General features: G+C 32.5%; 1 protein-coding gene across 2 annotated transcripts in view; it reads left to right on the plus strand.

Annotated features, from left to right (window-relative positions):
* The window catches only part of LOC140451485 (uncharacterized), a 193445-nt gene that overhangs the window by 50355 nt on the left and 125134 nt on the right, over positions 1-17956 (plus strand). The window lies entirely within an intron of this gene.

The following is a 17956-nucleotide window of genomic DNA, read 5'->3' on the forward strand; positions in this document are numbered from 1 at the left end:
ACAAAACTTTTTTGCATCTATTTTGGAGTCGCAAAATTCAACTTGTTTGTATAATTTTTACAGATTCAGTAGCATTTTCGTCTCTAACGATTGGAGTAAAATATTAAATTCTATCTCATAACTCAACTCATACTCTAAGATCCCACTACAGGATCATTACGTTCATAACGTAGTTAATCAAACTCGCATTTTTACATACATTTAAAATTAGGAAAATGCATTGATAATAGGTTACTATGGTTTGTTTTTTTTACCAGGAGGAGTAAACTAAAAAGACAGTTACCCAAGAAAGTTACTAGAAAAGTCACTAATTAAATCTTCTTTTTTGGTTGATTATCTTGATAACCTTACACGTCGACTCTAACCTAACTTTGTTTATATTTGAATAATATTTTTTTCCAATTCACTTCCAATATATTTTTTTGTTTTTCTAATTACAATAAAAAAAATGTTGGATTGTTAAGAAGTTGAAGATTTCTTAGAGCTTATTTATCACATTGTACAGTAAAATCGTCCGAAACGTATACGAAAGCGATATATTCGTGATAAAATTATGTCTAAAATCCAATGGAATTTTAAAATATTTCATCAGCGCATTAACTTAAACAATAAATATTATTTGCTCCTTTATAGGAGTATAACCAGTTTTTATGGTATTGCCCATTTTTCAAATGTACATTTATAGATTTATGTTTATATAATAATTTCATTTCATTCTTGAAAAAGAAGCTGTATACTATCTGTCGTACAGATGTTTTAACTCTTTCATCGTATGTTGCAAGGATAGAAGGTCGACCGCCAATATTTTTAGGACATCTTACTGTTTCAGTCTGCTTATATTCCTTAATTGTTCTCTAAATAGTTAAATCCGCAACACCTAAAATTAACACATTACTTTAGTAAGTCTTGATTTTAACAATAACTATTCTGCAAAACTAACCCGTGGCCCGTTTTATTCTTGCTACTATGGCTGTTATTTTCATTCCAGGATTATCAATTTTTATTTGTTTGTTCCTTTTTTTTAATGCATTGTTTTTCCCAAATCTACTCGTCGTTTTTTAGGTGGAGAAGGATAATTGGCATTGAATCCATACTGTTATCTTATAACACTAATACGTCACTAAATAGTTCTGAAAAGAAATATAAATGCAAACGAAAAATCTAAAAATTAAAGGATTACACAGAAAATACAAAAAATTGTCGATATAAATTTTGAATTTTAAAATTTCATAAATGTCATTAATGTCAAAATGTCATCAATTTAGTGGAGTAAACTTGCCTGCGGTTGGACCAATTACAAACAAGCATTACGGCGCGGTAAATTTGAATTACTCCTCCTGGTTAAAAAACAAACCACAGTCAAAAGGTGGTCACAAATATTTTTAATTCAATAGTAATTAATTTGTGAACAAAACGTATTTCGTTCATTTATTTTTTAAATAAAATACGCTGCCCATGACATATATGCACGTTTTTTCTATCAAATTAAAGCTAATTTTGTTCTTAATATGATGATATAAGGTTGCCTAAGAAAAATGCTCGCAAATCAGGGTTGGCCTCTGTCTAAACTGAGACACAAAAGAGTGCTCCATACTATGATGCGAGTTACCTCTAAACAGTATAGAAGCGCCTCCAAATTAGGATAGAAGTCGCCTCCGTATTAGGATAAACTTGGGTTTCCAATTAGGAAAAAATTGGGTTTCCAATCAGGAAAAACTTGGACAAAGATGGCCTCCAAATTAGGACGAATTGGGACAATAATTAGATGAAAAAGTTCAAAATCAAATATATGTAAAAACGGCTTCAGGGTTAAATACTTAACGGTATTTTCTACAAAAAATTCGCAAGACAGTCGTAAACCGATGAAGTACAAAATGTTTAGGTATAGTATTTTTCATATAATAATGCGTGCACGTCATTCAAGATTTACGACGTCAGAATCCCACAGCGTTGCCAAAACATCAAAATAGTAAGTGAGGAATTTTTAAAATGTCAACTATTTGTCAAACTATTATATTAACAGTAAATACACTTAGTTTTAAGATTACTGCAATACACTAAAATACATAAGAAAACATTTTAATACAAAATTATATACTCTAAATTTTAAATTATCACTTTTGGAGCATTAATAGTAAACACGTCCCGCCATTATTTCTTGTTCAATGAATCTATCTTATAGGAAAGCTTATCAGCTTTCTACAGACTATTTAGTTTTTAAAGCTATTCATCTAAATTTAATATGTATTTATAAATACTTAGTAGTTACTAAGTTACTAAAGTAGACTTACAGAGTTATTTCATAAAACTTATATTATTAATAATAACAAATGTTTTTGGTTATTTAATCGATATAATTCTAAAATTCCCAATATAATGATGATTACATTTTTCTGATTATTATACCATGTTGACGCCTATGAAAGATCGAGCAGTTCCGTATGGGTTTCGTATTATTAGTTTAAATAACAATCACAAAAAATATGTGATCAAGATCACCCAGTTTTCCGCAATGTTTGCAATTATCATCTTCAATAACATTTATTTTATATAACTGACTTGGATAACACGCATGTCCAAAGCGTAGTCTATTTATGGTGGTTATATATTTACGTGGACATTTAAAATTCTTATACCAAGTAGTTTGTGGAATAACTGGTTGTAAAGTGGTACATCTGGTTTGGTCTGTAAAGCAGTAAAGATTCCATTGATCTTTCCATGTCGATAGCTGTTTTTTTTTAAATCGTAATTGCATCTGATACACATAAAGAATATGACAGTAAGGTGCCTGATATTGTACTGGTTTTAGCTAAGTTATCTACATATTCATTATCTTTGAGTCCAATATGTGCCTTAACCCAAATAAATTTTATATTAAAGCCAGAGTCTGCTAAGTGCTTTAATTGATCCTTTATTATTAAAAAAAGGATTACTAAATGTTTTGGGCAAAAAAGTGTTTTTTATGTTCTGTAGAACTGAAAGACAGTCTGAAAAAATTAATGATTTTTTAATATAAGAGTTTTTAAAATATTTCAAAGCTTCGAGTATGACCAATGATTCCGCCGAGAAAATTGAAAACTCATTGGAAAGTTTGTACTTAAATTCAGAACCTCCTGAGGGTAGAAAATAGGCACAGCCAGTCCCTTCTATTGATTTAGATGCGTCCGTGTATATAACTATAGCATCACTATAACAGTTCAAAACAGATCTCAGAATAATGTTGCTCAATTTGTTGTTGTCACTATATGTGGGTATTATAACTTCAGTTTTATGGAAGAGAGCAAAGAAGTCTAAATTTTTGTCCACTTTGGCCAAATACTTTTAAAAAATAGAATTGTTCTGTAAAGCACTGCACAAAGGTGGAGATGACTTTTTAATCTAATATATGTGAGAGATCTGATTCGTTAAGTTGACGTATACTGGAAAATAATTTGGGATTTGTTGAGTACCCATTTTTCGCTTAATAAATTTCTTCTAATCGCAAGAGGAGGCTCATAGCCTTCAACATGTAGTGGTTGTATAGGTTTAGATTTCATTGCACCTAAACAGACCCTTAAGGCAGAATGTTGAAAAATGTCAATTTTTCTTAGAAGATTTCTAGACGTAGAACCATAAAGAGTAGCACCATAATTTATAATGGATCGTATATAAGCTCTGTAAAACAATAAGGATGTTTCAACATAGCAACCCACCACACTTTAGTTGTCATTCTAAGAAAATTACTACCTTTATTGCATCTATCCAGCATATATTGTATGTGTTGTTTCCAAGCCAATTTTTTATCCAGTATAAGGCCCAGGTATTTGACATGGTTTTTAAATGTAAAAGATTGATTATTAAGAAGTATATTTTGATTTAGAGAAAGGTTGTGTCTTTTAAGCCGTTCTCTAAGTACCATGGGAAAAGAACATACATACTCTGCTTAGGTTTTGCTTACCGTTTTTATATTTCTTACTTTCTGTATAGACACAAAAGTCATCTGCATATTGTATTATTTTAAATGGGATGTTGTTTATTTGAATATTATGTATGTCAGAGGTGTACATATTAAATAAAATTGGCGATAATACCGAGCCTTGTGGTATCTTGTGATAGTTGTGTCGAGGTCCTATTAGTTTGTTATTATGGTCTCTGACGTAGATTACCCTGTCTGTATAGAAACCGATAATTGTGTTAACGAAAGCAATTGGCAAATGAAAGAAATTTAGCATTTTGAATTTCAAGATTGATAAACAAACTGATTCATATGCTCCTTCAATATCCAAGAATAGGGCTGTTAAATATTTATTCCTAGATAAGTTATTCTGTACATCTACAAGTGTTGTTAAAGCGTCTAGAGTTCCAAAACCTCTTTTGTATCCAAACTGGTTTATTGGTAGTAAATTGCGAATTAGATGCGCCGACGGGACTCTGAAGATACCTGACCTTGTCGCACAGCAGGATGATCGGGTAATTGTCGTAGACGTTGCCGTCAGCTCGGAGGGTCCTGAACCACTAAGTACAGCGACTGCCAATAAAACAGCGCTGTACACTGAACCTCGATTCCTTCAGACCATGCAGACCCGATATCCAGGGAAACAGATTTGCATGGCATCTTTAATCGTGGGAGCTCGCGGAACATGGTGTCAGTCGAATTCTCGTAGCATGAGAATTTTAAACCTTTCAAGGTTAGACGTCCGCAATTTTATCGCTAAGGCTATTCAAGGTAGTATCCATATTCATAGTAATTTTATGAGGTCCTACCATAAATGACTTATGAGAATTTTATTTTTGAGTATTCATATCGGCTTCTTCCTATCGTGGGATCTACGTTAGGATTTTATCTTACGACCACGTAGATGTTTGTGTTGTGTTTTTCATGTATGTGAACTTTTCGATAACACTTTTTGTTATCCTGTCTAATTTTTCTGAGCACGCGATATGCGTTGGCATTGCTTTTACATTACAGGGGGGATGGTCGGATCTCGAACGATTAAATCTAGCCAAACATCGGGCCAAAAAGGGCCATACGCTGCTGGTCTGTTGCTTTCCGGATCGGAACGGGGAGGAACAGACCAGCAGGACTAGGCCGGTTTTCGGATGGCGGGGATTTGATTGCGTGATGATCATAGCCACCCAGCCGGCATCGCCCGGCCTGCATACCAAAAGAGGTTATGGCTCCACTCTGATAGCCCTATTTCTGATGCGTTCTTATTTTTATGTACTTCGTTTTGTTGGTGTTTATTATTATACCCATTTTTGTAGCTGATTCTTTTAATGCTACATACGCCTCTCGTACAGCGTTGTCCGTTCTCCCAACAATATTGATATCATCAGCATAGGCCAGGCTTTGCACTGATTTATTATTTATTGAACCAGTGGTTGTGATTTGTGACATACGTGTTACTTTTTCCAGAGCTAGATTAAACCATATACAGGAGAGAGGGTTTACCTGGCGCAGCCCGTTATTTTTTTTAAAAGGTTCAGACAGTTCCTGCTGAATTCGTACTCTACATTCAACTTTTTCAAGAGTTGAGTTTTGTTAAATTTACCAACTGATTTGCTATTCCTAGCTCTTTCATTACTTTGAACATTTTTCTTCCATTCACAGAGTCGTAGGCTGCTATGTAGTCTGTAAATATGTGATGAGTATCAATACCATATTCCAGTATTTTTTCAAAAATTTGTTTTAGGGTTGCAATCTGATGAATTATCGATTTACCACTTCTGAAACTAGCCTGGCATTTTCCTACTATTCGTTCTGCATATGGTGCCATACGGTGACATAGTACTGTGGAAAATATTTTATACGCTGCATTTAGAAGCGTAATTCCTCTGTGGTTAGAGCATTCAAAGATATCTCCTTTTTTGTGTATGGTGCAAAATATTCCAATATTCCAATCATTGGGGAAGGATTTCTGTGTCCATATTTCTTTTATAAAAAAATTTCTACCATTTTTTTCTCAGGCAAACTTATATCATCATATTAATAAAAAAAATTAGTTTTAATTTGATATAAAAAACATGCATATACATCATGAGCAGCGTATTTTATTTAAAAAATAAATGAAAGAAAATAAAATTTTTGTCAAAAATGAATTACTATTAATTGAAATAAAAATAAATGCGGTCACTTTTGACTGGCCGCAGATATTATCAATGTATTCTCCTAATTTTAAATGACTGGCAACCTATTATCAATGTAAATGACTGGCAACCTAATTTTAAATGTACGTAAAAATGTGAGTTTGATTAACTACGTTATGAACTTAGTGATCCTGGAGTGGGATCTTAGGCTACTATAGTGGCTTGGCAGATGACATGTGACAAAAACAGAGAGGAATCGAAATTAATAATCTACTGAGCATTGTACTTAAGTAATTGTCAAACCCGGTAAATACTTCTACTCAAAATTTTTATTCTTTTCCAACAATGCTAACTCTTCAACGAATATATCCTGTAAAGTGCTATGGTATTGGGCCTTAAAAAAAGTAATTCAATGAGAAAGAATATGTAAAAAATGAAAAAAAAAAAAAAAAAATAAAAAGACGTACGATGACGCAGCTACTGCCGTAGCTTATGCACTCAGTAAGGGAGAATTCAAAGTTGAGCTTACGAAAAAGAGAAGCGGATGTTGGTTTGTAGCAAGAGCCCCTTACAGAAACTATTCAGGTAAAACCAAATTTATCAATTGAAACCGAAATTTATTCACATCTTCAAGATTCTGATTATTATATGAGGCTTGAGTTTTGTGTAATCATTGCTGAAAAACTTATCATTGGTTCTTTCACTACAATATTTTATTTTCCGATGAAACGACATGAAACTTCCCAAGCTTCCCAAAAATCCTTATTACAGGATTCAACATAATATCCTCAATTTGCTATAAGGAGTCCTGTTTTACTAAATTGAATAATCGGATTGTATTTTCTGGAGGAGATGTTAAATTGGGAAGTATATTTGGATTGATTGGACAACTTTTTAATACCGGAATTAAATGACCTTCTCTTGAAGCAAAAACGTCAAATGGATTTTCAGCATAATGGCGTTCGTTACATTCGACTTTGCTAATAAGAGGATGCCTGGATTAAATTTTTTCTGAACAATGGATAGGACGGTATGGACTGACATTTCTTCCGCCCCGATTACCCGATTTAATAATTTTGGATACATTTAGGAGCTACATACCTAAAACAGAATATTTACGAAACAAATATAAACCATAGTATTGAGGATCTGAAACAAGCTATAGTTAATAACGTAAATGAAATCACCTGAGACATGCTAAAAAACGCATATAAAGAATTTAAAAAAATAGAGTGGAGAGATATTTTAAAATTGGTGGAGGCTATGACGAGCAGTTGTGTTTTTGTTTACTGATAGTTTTTCTACTGTATTCTTTATTATTATTTTTATGTATTATAATTAAAATTTAATGTGTGGCAACTTTAAATATTATTGCTTAGGTAATGACGTAAATGTTACCCACTAGATTATTGAAGTAAACGTCACTCATTAGATTATTGTTACATTTCCGAAATTCATAGGGATTTAAATAAAATTGATTACGAAATAAAGCAGGCTCTGAAAAACTTTTATTTAATTTAAAAAATTTTATTTAATTTTATGGGGTTTTAGAACAAACATAACAGTTTCTCATCTTGGGCACCCCATCCGTGCACATTCCCTATATATTGTATTTTGCTTTTGCTATTGTGTTTGACAAGTAAATTGTATTTGCTAATTACTTTATTAGTCCAGGGATCTGTCGAAAAGCAGCCCATAATAGACATTTTTCATATAAGTCTATTTTTGCTGGAATCACGTCAGGTTGTCCTTGTATTGTCCTATATTTTAAATGTCTTCTTATACCAAAGGTATAGACATGATATTTTTGCTTTATTATTTTTTGTTCATAGTATAAATATCTTCATATGTAGGTACAGTTGCGGTCACTGAATAGTTTATACCTTAATTTTTACATTGTAATACTGTAAAATCGCAGTGTCGTATGGATTTGCTAAATGTCAAAGTGCTTGTCAAAAATTTCGCGCGTATTGCAAAGAAAAATGTCTAGAATGCATTTGCATCACGAGCAATAAACAAGAGCAATTGTAAAACTTGAAGAACATCAAAAACTTATTTCTATAATTTCCATTTTGTTCCATTTGATGTAAAATGTGCATTTAAACGAGGTAAAAATTCAAAAAATCGGCTACTAGATATGTAAGGGTGTAAACTATTCAATGGCCGCAGTTCTGTAAGCTTTCTTTTTATTAAGGAACTTGTTATTTCTTGCGTGTATTTTACATCCTCAATTTACAACCTCTTTCTTTTCCTGTGTAATAATGACTAGGTTTTTTCCCTTTATGCTATATTAATAATAATAATATCGTATGGCTTTTTTTGCTAGGGAGATCCTTTCAGATTGTTCCGGCGCCAATTGCACCTTTAACCCTGTTTCAAGTAGCTAGTGTCGATGCACACTAGCCCAGTATCAGAACGGCTCGTAGGTATCATTTTTAGAAATGAAAATGTCGTTGTTGGTGCCGAGATTCGAACTTGTACGCTCTGGCTTACAGCTTTTATGCTGTATTATGCTGATTGAAAGTGTATCTGATTACAAGAAATTAAAAATTAGAAGTAATCTCAATAGCAAATAAATTAAAAATACACGTGCAAGTGTATCCATATGCAAATGGAGTAATCAATAACCAACTATTTAAAAATTTCAAGTAACCGACATTAGACCGTGCTGTTTATATATGTTTTGGATGGGTTGGAGTCAATAAAAGGGGCTATTGGTTAACTATTTTTTATCTCGAGCTTTCAATTGTGTTTACAATTATTTTCAAGAGCTGCTAAAAAATACAAAATATCTTACAAAGTGGAACTAGAAAAAAAATTTATAATAACTCACCAAATAAAATTAGTTTTGTTAATACATTGCTGCTAAACATATTTTAAAAAAACTATTCTAAAAATTTTCTTATCTAATAAATATATAAATTATATTACAAAATTTAAGAAACATTTATTAGATAAGAAAATTTTTAGAATAGTTTTTTAAAATATGTTTAGCAGCAATTTATTAACAAAGCTAATTTTATTTGGTGAGTTAATATAAATTTTTTATCTAGTTCCACTTTGTAAGATATTTTGTATTTTTAGCAGCTCTTGAAAATAATTGTTAACACAATTGAAAGCTCGAAATAAAAAATAGTTAACCAATAGCCAATTTTATTGACTCCAACCCATCCAAAACATATTTATATATTTTTTTCCAAACGAGTCACAAGTACTTCTCTTTATATATATATATATATATATATATATATATATATATATATATATATATATATATATATATATATATATATATATATATATATATATACAGGGTGTTTCAAAACGGTATGTCATAAATTAAATCACGCATTCCGGGGACAAAAATAAATTGATTGAATCCAACTTACCTTAGTACAACAGTGTACACAAAAAAGTTGCAGTCCTTTAAGTTACAAAATAAAAATTGTTTTTTGCATTATCTCCTAAACTACTTGACCTTTTGTAATAAAAATGGACACGTTACTTTCTTGTTCTAAAAGCATTTTTCATACAAAAGAAACAACAAAATCTAAGCGCACAGAAAAATTTTAAGGGGGGTGTGCAGCCCTAAATCCCCCCAAACTTTTGAGTACATTCAAATAAAATGAATTTTGTGGCATAATTAGTTTAACACATTATTTTTAAAACTTTTTTGCCTCTTATCACTTTTTCGAAAAACTAGTTTTTTCTTAGTTGGCCTTAAAATTACAATTAGTTTCTACGGATACAATAATTACAAACAGTTCCATCAATAATAGTCAATAATTTGAAACTATCATTTATTGTGTGAATAAGATTAATATTAAAAATTTTGATATTACATTGGCCTACACATTTCAGGAAATGGCAGATATGCATTTAACTTTGGGTAAGTTGGATCGGATTAAATTATGATTTCAATAAACTATCGGGAATATCGAAGGCGAATGTCAATGAACTAGTGCAACAGCGGCAAGGCGTTATGCAGTAAAATACCCCAATCGAAATACACCGGATAGACGATTATTTCTGACCATTCATCGTCGTTTACGGGAAACGGGTACGTTCCAACCGCAAGTTGCTGGCAATAGTGGTCGTCCAATAATGGGTGCAACTGATGAAGACATTTTAGAAATCATTTAAGAAGTCCCTGGAACAAGTACAAGGGTAATAGCTGCTCAACTAAATGTTCCTCACGTAAGGGTTTGGAGGCGTTTAAAGGATCAGCTGCTTAAACCCTATCAATTAACAACGGTTCAAGGGTTATTGGTTGAAGATTATCCTAAAAGAATTGGATTTTGCGATTTTTTGTTAATGAAAAACACTCGAAATGTTAATTGTATTAGACATATATTGTTTACCGACGAGGCTACTTTCAGTAGAAATGGAATAACAAACCATCATAACTAGCTCATTTGGGTCGACAAAAATCCTCACGCCAAAAAAACTACTCATCACCAAAGGATTTTCAAAGTTAATGTTAGGGCAGGAATTGTGGATAACATTCTAATAGGCCCAGTATTTTTTCCCAACAATTTAAAGGTGAATTATTTGCAGTTCTTGGCAGAAGATTTACAAGAGTATTTGGAAGAAGTGAATATTGCAATAAGGCAAAATATGTGGTTTCTACAAGATGGCGCTCCACCGCATTACGGTAAAGAAGTCTGGGAATACCTTTGCAGGCAGTATCCTGGTCGGTGGATTGGAAGGGGTCGTGACGCACCTATTTTTTGGCCACCCAGAAGTCCAGGTATAACCCCATGGACTTTTGTTTTTGGCGGTTTATGAAAGAGAAAGTGTATTTTGTAACAGTAGAGGACGAACAACAATTGATGGTTAGAATAATTGAAGCTGCAAATCAATTTCGTCAGAAAAATACGACTTTTCAGCGCATTCGGTTTTCCTTATTAAAACTATACCGAATGTGCATTAAAGAAAATGGGGGTCATTTTGAACATTTATTGTAATATCATATTTATAGAGGTTATAGACATTTTTTGTACTTGTTAATAATTCATTTAAGCCATTTATTTAGTTTCACGTAATTTTTTAAAGGTTAATGAAAAGGGCCGTAACTCAATAAAAACTGTTTTTTGAAAAAAGTGATAAGAGGCAAAAAGAGTTTCTTATGAAAAATGCTTTCAGAACAAGAAAGTAACGTGTCTATTTTTATTACAAAATGTCAAGTAGTTTAGGAGATAATGCAAAAAAACAATTTTTATTTTGCAACTTCAAAGGGCTGTAACTTTTTTTGTGTACAATTTTGTACTAAAGTAAGTTGGATTCAATCAATTTATTTTTGTCCCCGGAATGCGTGATTATAATATGACATACCTTTTTCAAACACCCTGTATAATATACAAGGTGGTCCAGAATTATGTACATTAATTTCTAGAGTTCATAGTACGTCCAAAAATAACGGTACTTCTTTATGTACACTTTTTTATAAAACTGAATAATAAGGGAGATACAACCCTTTAAAGGGGTGAATTGAAATTCTTATTTTTTCAAATATCTTCCAAACGGTTTTGAATACGGAGTTCATATTTTGGGAGTGATTATAAGACATTAGGATAATTAATTTCATGTCACCACCTAACACATCCTATATTAATACAGGGTAGTTTTGGAGGGTAAGTGGGGGTTATTGCGTCACATGTTTTTTAATTTTTACATATTTTAAAAAAATATTTTAAAAATTGTTTCCTTAGACTTTTCTACGCAAAAAAGGTGCTCTTGTAATATTTCGATAGATATCACCGTTTTCGATTTATTTAAACTCGAAGGTATACATGTATTTTATTGTAATCGTTACATTTCTTAATATTCATCAAGTACCGCATCCCTGATAGGTGGATAGGCCGCACCCCGGCCTATCCACCTATCAGGGAAATGTTTATGTAACCACCTTCTACAAATTCTTGTGTAATGTGGTGTAGCACCATCATGCATGAATAACATGTTTCTTCGTATTTGTAATGGAATATCTTCCAAAATATCATGTAAAATATTGTCTAGAAAATTGTAATACATGTTACCATTTAAATTTCCGGGAAAGATGTGGTATCCTATGAAACTATTTCCTAAAGTAGCTGCCCAAACGTTTATCTTGAACGTGTGTTGGAAGTGAGTTTCCATTGTAGCCCTTGGATTTTCTTTAGCCCAGAAGTGCATATTTCTAGAATTGAACATACCTTGTCTTGTAAATGTGGCCTCGTCTGTAAACAGAATGTTGCTTAACAAATTTGGTGCAGTTTGAACTTTATTTTGCAATACTTCACAAAAATCAACTCTAGTGGCATATCGTCAGGTAACAATTCCTGCACTTGTCGATAGTGGTAAGGATGTAATTGCTCTTTATGCAGAACTCTTAAAACACTTTGATGGGAAATATTCGTTCTTAATCCAAACCTGCGTGTACTTATTGTGGGGTCATTTATTACAGCATCCAATATTTGCTGTTCAACGCGAACATTTCTTGCTTCTCTACGACGACCAGCATCTGTATTCCTTCTTTGAAGACAATCGGTTTCTCTTAGTCGTCGTTCAGTACTTACAAAAGTCCTGGCATTGGGAATATTTCTGTTCGGATACTTTTCTCTGTAGCGTCTTACAGCGGCAGCAGCATTTTCCGAACATTTCCCTAATACTAAAAGTATGTCTGTCATCTCAGAATTTGAATAGTGTGCCATATTGCGGGCAAACAAATTTAAAAATATAGCAAAAGAGACGTGTTAAACAAATTTCACTGTCGAGTACATTAAAAGTGTAGATAAAATAATTTAATTGTTATTAAACGTCACTGACAATTCATAGACTACTTGAGATTAAAGTGTTGTTGCTAACATAAGTGTCAATTCCAAAGCATACTTGATGAATATTAAGAAATGTAACGATTACAATAAAATACATGTATACCTTCGAGTTTAAATAAATCGAAAACGGTGATATCTATCGAAATATTACAAGAGCACCTTTTTTGCGTAGAAAAGTCTAAGGAAACAATTTTTAAAATATTTTTTTAAAATATGTAAAAATTAAAAAACATGTGACGCAATAACCCCCACTTACCCTCCAAAACTACCCTGTATTAATATAGGATGTGGTAGGTGGTGACATGAAATTAATTATCCTAATGTCTTATAATCACTCCCAAAATATGAACTCCGTATTCAAAACCGTTTGGAAGATATTTGAAAAAATAAGAATTTCAATTCATCCCTTTAACGGGTTGTATCTCCCTTATTATTCAGTTTTATAAAAAAGTGTACATAAAGAAGTACCCTTATTTTTGGACGTACTATGAGCTCTAGAAATTAATGTACATAATTCTGGATCACCTTGTATATACCATGAGGTCCATATGTATGGAATAAATTCATTTTTAGCGTTATTATGTACTATGTGAAAAAAACCTAGAACAGGTCGATTTTTATATTTAAATTGACAATTTACAGTATAAAAATATTATCCCCTTCAGCATCCCCTTTGAATTACAAGCACCCTCTCGAAAATTTTAATTAACAAAAGGGGTCGAGCGACACCTTGTTAGAAAGGGATTTTAGTCCTCTGGTCAGCAATATAAGTTTTTTGAGTTTTTGTGCAATCATAACTGAGAAAATTTATTTTTACAGTAATTAAATTAAATGTTCAACTTGACCATAATTATTCACTTATTGACAGTAACCGAGGGGATTTTGGAATTCTCGTACAACATTTTGTATGACCTCGGGGGTTATTTTGTTAATTTTTTCCGTTATCCTATATTTTAAACCAGTAATATTGATAAAATCAGGTCTATTAAAATATACTTTAAAAATAATCAGGTATTTTCGTATCTGATCTGCTAAACATTAGGAAAAAAAACTTTAAAGATAATAAAATATTAGTCAAAAAGCCAAATAAACAATTGACATGAATCTAGTATGCTACTGTCATTTAGGTATTTAAAGTTACTAAAAGACGTCAGTCAGTGGCGGCTTTTGGGGGTAGGCAGGATAGGTCGGGCCTACCCAATAATTTTAAGAGCTTTAAAATTGAAAAACATATATTCAAAAATTATGTTAATGCATGTAAATAACTTTTAAATGTACTAAATCACTCAATACATTAGCGTCCGTTAAAACAACTATAACATAACAACTTTTATGTTATTATATTACCACAGAAAGCATCGAATCGTATTCAGGCATTTGAAATATCATTAATATGCCCGATCGAAACTGGCCGACCCAGCTCACATAAGATCACCGTACAAAAAGCGTTTGAAGTTAAGCAGCTTGCCGGACAACGATTTATATTGTCGTGTTTATGCTTGCTGTTTAGGCACCAGACAATCGGGCCTACGCCGACCATCGTTGTCACTTGTAACGTAATTATCGAATTATAGTATCAATTTTTTAAAAATTATGATAAAAAAATATGTAACATAATCTACAATTGTAACATATTTTTAAACAAACACAATTGCAAACAAGTGCACGGTTGCCCAAATAAATTTTAAAAAATTCGTAAAATTCGAAGAAAAAAAATGTGCATGGTTTCTATTCAACTTATACAGTGTGGAAACCACTTATGGAATAAAATTGTTTGTGTCCTTATTTTAGAAAATAATAAAAAAACATTAAAACACCTTTTTTTTAACACCTGTGCGGTGTTTGTATACTGCTATCTGGTCACAAATGACCAATTATCAGTTATGTTCTGATCTAAAATAATAACAGCAAATGCTTAAATCTAAGGCTTACCCTATGGCTTACTCTTATTTTATCTATTAACTAATGCACTACAACTAACATGCAATAATTTCACAGCACTATACTCTGCTTTTTACACTAAACTGTTACACATTTACACTAGCTCAAATGGTTTTGTCCTTATGAGTCTTCTCTTTAGTTCAGTGTTGTCAAGAAGCTGGATTGCCTCGACATTCACATGACTATGCAGCCTCTGCCCGTGACTTGCTGTTGTTCTCTTGATTATTTCGATCACAGTTTCCATACCTAGGTCCTGGTGGAGGTTGCTGTTACGGATATACCAAGGAGCATCAACAATGTTTCTCAGTACTGTGTTTTGAAATCTCTGGATAATATGTATATTACTAGCATTGGTACAGCCCCAGAGTTGGCACCCATATACCCATACTGGCCTCAGTACTTGCTTGTAGATGGATAATTTATTATGAATTGATAATGTTGAATTTTTTCCAATCAGCCAATACAATTTCTTATATCTAATATCAAGCTCCCCTCTTTTCTTTTTGACATGGACTTTCCAGCGCAGCTTCGCGTCTAGGGTGATGCCCAAGTATTTTGCTGATGTTGCATAAGGAATTCGGGTATCATTTATTCTAACTGGTAAATTTTCTATTTTTTTATTTGTAAAGTTAACGTGTGCAGATTTAGTCTCATTTAATTTTACTCGCCATTTTCTGGTCCAGTTATGTATTTTATTTACTGATAGTTGCAGCTTATCAGTCGCTTCTTCACTAGTGTCTCCTATCGCCAGTATGGCTGTATCATCTGCGAAGGTGGCAATAGTATTTTGTTCTAGCTCTGGAATGTCACACGTATACAATAGGTACAGGACCGGACCTAAGACACTCCCTTGTGGCACGCCAGCTTTGATCTCCCTTAAGTCGGTGTAAACTTCTTCTTGTTTTACTCTGAAATATCTATTTGCAATGTATGATTTCAAGATTTCTGAATACTGTTTAGGCATGAACGTTCTTAGTTTATAGTTTAAACCGTCATGCCAGACTTTATCAAACGCCTGTGCTACATCCAAGAAGATTGTAGAGCAGACTTTATTTTCTTCTAATGTTTTTTCTATTATATTCGTTATTCTGTGAACTTGATCTATAGTGGAATGTTGATTTCTGAAACCAAATTGATGATTTGGTATAAGATTTTTTCTTTCTATTATTGGTTTTAATCTTTTCAGTAGAAGTTTTTCAAATAGTTTTGACATCACCGGAAGGAGTGATATTGGTCGATAGAATGTCACTTCATTAGGAGAATTACCTGGTTTGGCGATCATAATTACTTCGGCTACTTTCCAGAGTCTGGGAACCTTAACCTGAGATTAAGATACCTTAACTTTTAAATTTAAATGTGCACTTTTTAAACATAAATTTGAATGAATAGGGTGATGCACGCAAGTGTGGCATAGTCCACAATCTGTACTTTAAATGAAACACACTGTATATTTTTATGTTTTTAAAAGCTCCTTAACAACCTGATCTAAACGAAATATATCATGTAGTTCGACGAAATTTTGAAATTAAGTATAATTTTCTTCAAGACAATTAATTCATAGAATACCCGAGGTAATTGATTGGATTACATTAAAATAAATGGTCAAAATGTTCTCCACCTTGTTGTTGGCAATACCACAGTTTCCTATAAAACTCGTCCCGAGCTTTGTTTAAAGTTTGAGGTGAAATATTCCGTATTTCTGTAGTTATTCTTTCTTTGAGGTCTTCAATGCTAGTTGGTTGTGTTGCATATACTTTGTTTTTGAGATAACCCCACAGAAAAAAATCCAAAGCTGGCCACTCAATAGTACCCCTTCGTCCAATTTATTTGTTGAAGAAGATTTCATTTAAGTAATTTCTCACCATTAAAGCATAATGGGATGTGACACCGTCCTGCTGGAACCAGACAGTTTTATGCAGTAGGGTCGTATCTATTGGATTGGGATATAAGTTAGCCAGCTGAGGAAGAACATCGTCTCTTATTATGCTTAAATATTTTTCCGCTGTCAAATTATCATCTACAAATATAGGACCAATAATATGATCTCCTATAATACCTGCCCAAACATTCAACTTTTGAGGATACTGAGTGTGTGTCTCACGCATCCAATGAGGATTCTGCGCTGCCCAATATCTATAATTTTGTCGGTTTACCTCTCCGTTCAATGTAAATGTTGATTCATCAGAAAAAATAATTGTGCCAAGAGCTATTTGGGAAAAGTTTAGTTGAAAAATTTGAGTACATGAAACCGATTCGTTAAGGATTTTTGCTTAGGTGAGGAGATATGTTGTGGAATGCAATTTTAGATTCCCCATGTCTCTAATAACATCTTTATCAACGTCTGTTTTGCCTTGCAATTCTTATACGGCACAGATTAAAGCAAAAATCTGAATTTGGGAAAATTAGTTTACGGATTTTAATATCAGATTTCGCTCTTTGCGTCTATACGAAGCCATGTTAGATAAGACAGAAAAGATTTATTTTCACGTTCAGGGCGATTGTGAATATCCGTCTCTGATGAACCTTATTAGGGCGAAATACGTATAAGGCGGATACACAGACGCACTGTACGTGAAATCAAATCTTAACTGTCTTTCACATTCCGATATACTCTATACGAGTACAAGAAACCAATTCGTTAAGGATTTTTGCTTAGTTGAGGAGATATGTTGTGGAGTGCAATTTTAGATTCCCCATGTCTCTAATAACATCTTTATCAACGTCTGTTTTGCCTTGAAATTCTTATAAAGCACAGATTAAAGCAAAAATCTGAATTTGGGAAAATTAGTTTACGGATTTTAATATCAGATGTCGCTATTTGCGTCTATACGAAGCCAGGTAGAGTTGCTTCCTAAGACAGAAAATATTTATTTTCACGTTCAGGGCGACTGTGAATATCTGTCTCTGATGAACTCTATTAGGGCGAAATATGTATAAGGCGGATACACAGACGCACTATACGTGAAATCAAATCTTAACTGTCTTTTTTAATTCATATTAAAAGAAAGTAATTTTGAAGCAAAAAATATTTTTTTTATAATTTGTTTAAAAGTGCCAAATAAATAAATAAATAGGTTATCATGAAAATTTTTTCATGGAGATGATTTTTCCATTGAGAAAAATCTTAAATTTTT

Source organism: Diabrotica undecimpunctata, chromosome 1 (genome assembly GCF_040954645.1).
Source record: "Diabrotica undecimpunctata isolate CICGRU chromosome 1, icDiaUnde3, whole genome shotgun sequence".
Lineage (NCBI taxonomy): Eukaryota > Metazoa > Arthropoda > Insecta > Coleoptera > Chrysomelidae > Diabrotica > Diabrotica undecimpunctata.